At 33.2% G+C, this 4,995-nt stretch overlaps 1 protein-coding gene across 4 annotated transcripts in view; it reads left to right on the forward strand.

Moving 5' to 3' along the window:
- LOC106874019 (CDP-diacylglycerol--glycerol-3-phosphate 3-phosphatidyltransferase, mitochondrial) overlaps positions 1-4,995 on the forward strand; it is a 290,546-nt gene that overhangs the window by 117,442 nt on the left and 168,109 nt on the right. The window lies entirely within an intron of this gene.

Here is a 4,995-nt window from a genome sequence, read left to right on the forward strand (position 1 = left end):
TATATATATATATATATATATATATATATATATATATATATATATGTATATGTATACATAAGTGAGTTTGGAGGGATATATTATCTGGGCGGATACAGTATTAGCTCTCTGTTAAGTTCCAGTCAACAGTTAACCACAATGATCAGTATTTAACATCTGTGACTAATGACCAAATGGATGGACCCTGTTGAAGCTGCACTGACTATAATGCAAAGTTGCATTTACAATAGTGAATAGTTGGTGTAGCAGAAACATGTGTAGGTCATTATGTTATTCTGTATATAACTATTAAATAAATTTTGTGGCTGTACAAGTCTCTATACTTATTATTAGTAATAATTACATGTGTATATATATATATATATGTTTGCATATGTGAAAGCATTTGTATGTGTGTATGAATATGTTCATAACTTTTATTGACTGCAATACACAAACCATATGAAGGCAGTGAGCTGGCAAAAACATTAGCATTTCAGATGAAATGCTTAGCGGTATTTTGTCTGTCTTTACATTCTGAATTCAAATTCCGCCAAGGTTAACTTTGCCTTTCATCCTTTCGAGGTTGATAAATTAAGTACCAGCTACATACTGGGGTCGATCTAATCGACTGCCCCCCCCCCAAAAAAAAAAATTGGGTGCCTTCTGCCTAGAGTAGAAAAGAATATAGAAACCATATGTCATTGTAGAGAACATTTTGTTGAGAAAAACCAGTGGAGCTGTTGTTTATATATTTCCCTCTTTACTTTAATTATTATCTTCAAGCTGCAGATGAATACAAACTATGGCAAGGAAAAAAAAACAAATAAAAACAATTACAAACCATAGAAATAATTACATTACAAATGTACATTTTCACAAACAAACGTACATGTATAAATATATGCAGTAAACTCCCTCTTATAGTTGGAATTCTTAAGCAGCCAGCACCCAGAAAAAATGAAAAAAAAAAAGAAAATGTTAATTAGAGTAAAAAAAATGCGTGTTAATTAATTTGTCATTAAAAGAAAGTTTCTACTGTATCTAAAATGGATTGTTGCTTTTCAAACTACAGTATAGTATTATTTTATTGTACTGCATTTGCAGTACCTCTATTTTATTAGGTTAATACAAGTTGTTCTTTACTTAAATTATACTTCCATTTCTTCCTATTTCTCTCATTTTTTATGTATTCTGATTATTTCTGAATATTAATGATAATACTGATAATTAAGGAAATGTTCTCTATGTGGCCTGTGTGTTTTCTGTACTCTGTTTATCATTTTGTCCACATTTTTTTGCAACGTCCTGTACCCAGATATGCATCTATATATACATGTCGATGTAAGTATGTACATACATGCACGTATATATGCATATACTCATTTATTATTTGTATTATATATATATATATATATATATGTCGTCAGTAAATCATAAATCTGAAAGAGAAGCACACTCTAAGTTATAGAGTAATTAGATAAAGATAGTTATTGCTGGTCTATGGGGTTACCCTGGGTTTCATGTCTATAAAGCACTTAGCTGCAGAGCATCTCTTCAGAGAGTATTAATGAGTTTTGTAAAGTGCTATAGTAATTTAAAATGTTGTGTTCAGATAATCCAGAAAGTTCAGTTATTTGTCAACCTTCTGTTCCTAGTGGTACCTGATAGCATGGAGCTTACTGTAGGTAGATTGTTGTTGTTGTTGGCACTCTGTCGCTTACGACGTCGAGGGTTCCAGTTGATCCGATCAACGGAACATCCTGCTCGTGAAATTAACGTGCAAGTGGCTGAGCACTCCACAGACACATGTACCCTTAATGTAGTTCTCGGGGATATTCAGCGTGACAAGGCTGACCCTTTGAATTACAGGCACAACAGAAACAGGAAGTACGAGTGAGAGAAAGTTGTGGTGGAAGAGTACAGCAGGGTTCGGCACCATCCCCTGCCGGAGCCTCGTAGAGCTTTAGGTGTTTTCGCTCAATAAACACTCACAATGCCCGGTCTGGGAATCGAAACCAGGATCCTACGACCGCGAGTCTGCTGCCCTAACCACTGGGCCATTGTGCCTCCACTATAGATAGATGCACACACACAAATACACATACATATGATGGACTCTCCCATCGAGGATGATAGATGAGATTTCAACTTTTCCTGAACAACCTGCAAAAATGATTTGTTTATAGTGATCAAATGTTCATGCTGCTCATTAGATCACTCCATCAAATTGATGTCTGAACAGGTGCACTGCAAACCACATGTCAGGTGTCAAAGTGCTCACAGAGTGACATGAAATGAAGCGTTTTTGCTCAAGAACACAATGCACCACCCAGTCTAGGAATTGAAACTTTTATCTTGCAATTGTGAGTGTAACTGCCTAACCACTATGCCATGTGCCCTCGCACACTTATACATATACCAAAACATGTATGCTATTTCAGTCAATCTTAATTACATCATTTTGTTAAAAGCATACATTTTGAAAATACTGAGCAGTTTAGCATCATATCTATGGAAGATTGTTTGGTAAAATGCATATGCAAATAATATCAATTCTGAGTGATTGCATAAGATCTTTTTTATTTTTAATTTTGAGTATAAATTGGGCAAAATGTAGCATGTAAAAGAACATTTACAAGATTTCATATGAATAAAATGATTTTGATGCTTCCTTTTTCATGCTAAGTAGTCAGAACTTCATGTTCACAAAGAAATCAATAACAAACGAGTCAAAAAACATTTATGTTTCTCTTGCTATATCAAAGGATTAAAATGTATTGAAGTTCTGATTTCAATGTGTTTTTATCTTGTTTTTAATTGCTTTATAAGCGTTCTGCGATAAATAAATCTTCCTTGTAGAGATAAAATTTGTGAAAAAAAGTAGAACCAAGAAGTGAATGGATGCTTTATTGTTGTTTACTTTATCAACTGAATTAGCTTGTGATTGCCTCACTATATTTATTTAATCTGCATGATCCTGTTGTTCTCATTGAGTAATTCAAAGTGTGTGAAAGTCATTGTGGAGATGTATGAATCTGGCTAAGCCTGGGTAATTGAAGAATACCAAAGGGAATTACAAAACCTCATTGTGTAATCGAAATATATCAAATGGAATTTGCAAGCATCATAGTGAAACACTTATTTTGTAGATACATACAAAAAAAAAAAAAATGGACAGGGTGGAACATACATAAATTAAGTGTATACAAGATGTACCATAAGTAAAAATATATTTTATTCTTGTTTTATATAATCAATGCATGAATAACATAGCCATAATACTTTACTACTGTCAATATTTTTAAGAATATCATAATTCATTGCCTGCTTTGTGAATTCAGTTAATTGCATTTGAATCTAATTACTAAGGTTGCCATAAGATTGACAAATATATATATCTTTAGATACATACATTTATGTACAATTGTATATTCAGTAGATTTAGTAGAGCTTATTGTATTGATGTATCTCAATAATAACTATAATAATGCTTATATCTGTTTATATATATATATATATATATATATATATACACACACATACACATATATACACACATATATATACATATATACAAGATAAAATTACATCTAAAAGAAGATGCCTCTTATTGATCAAATTGAATTCACACTCACATGCTTGTGTGCATGTGTGTGTGCTTGTTTGTGTCGGTAAGAGAAAAAGACAATGTGAGAGAATAGAGAAAAGAGAAGCTGTTAAGTAAAAGAAGTGTGAGCACTTTTTCACTAAGAGTACAATCACCATTAGTATTACCAAAATACCACCATTGCATAGTAGTGGTGGTGGTGGTAGTAGTAGTAGTAGTAGTAGTAGTAGTAGTAGTAGTAGTAGTAGTGGTGATGGTAGCTGTAGTAGTGTTAGATGCAAGTTTATTATTACTATTACTTCTGCAGTGACCACAAGATGTTTATGCAAATGTAGTATCATGTATGCTACAAAAAAGGAAAATTACATGCTTAACTCTTTAGTATTTAAACCAGCTCTACTTGGCTCAAATGTTCTACCTGTTTTATGTTCAAACTGGTCAGGTCCAACCTCTCACACCAATCCTTGCTTGAAAACATGTCTGGTTAATGAAGAAAATTTTTACCTTACTTGGAAACAGGTAAGGATTAGTGATGGGAAGGGCACCCAGCTGTAGAAAATCCCCTTTAACAAACTGGAAATGTGAATGTTAAAATGATGATGATGATGTGATATATACACATATATATAGTATTGATAATGATAAGGAGAACAGAGCTTTTTCACATCCATAATTTTATTAAACAGTTATTTATAACATCCTTTTCTGGACCTGTGTGCATTTCAGCTGCATCGACTGAACACTGTTAGATATGCAACTTGGTGTCATGGTTGGTGCAGTTTCATCAGGGTCCTTATTTACTGCCATTTTGAATTAGCATCCAGTTTGCAGATTCCTTCAGTTTCATTTCAGAATGACAGTAAATAAGGACTCTGATGAAGCTGCACTGACCATGACACCAAGGTGCATATCTAACAGTGTGCAGTCGATGTAGTTGAAATGCACATAGGCCCAGAAAAAGATGTTATAAATAGCTGCTTAATAAAATTATGGATGCGAAAAATCTCTGCTCTCCTTATTGTTATTAATACTATTACTTACTCTACAGAAACTATGCAGTCATGAATAGGACACTCAAATTTACCAAGCGAGAATAGTTACCAGAGCCTAGCAACTTATTGTTAATTTGGGTATCACTAAAGGACCGTTGTGGTTAACCAGCATATGAAACCAAATTAAGAAGAAACATGGTAACCACCATGATTATATATCCTTTTAACTCATATATATATATATATGAATAATAATAATAAATGGAGCAAAATGCATATAAACAATAAGTTCCTTTAATTCCTACATATGTTTCAAAATATATGTGCACTCTACTCCAAAGAAGTAAGAGGTGCTGGAATTGCACATATATTCATCGTCGGGGAACCAACAAACAAGAGCAAGACTTATGCTAA

This window comes from Octopus bimaculoides, chromosome 1 (assembly GCF_001194135.2).
Source record: "Octopus bimaculoides isolate UCB-OBI-ISO-001 chromosome 1, ASM119413v2, whole genome shotgun sequence".
In the NCBI taxonomy this organism is placed as follows: domain Eukaryota; kingdom Metazoa; phylum Mollusca; class Cephalopoda; order Octopoda; family Octopodidae; genus Octopus; species Octopus bimaculoides.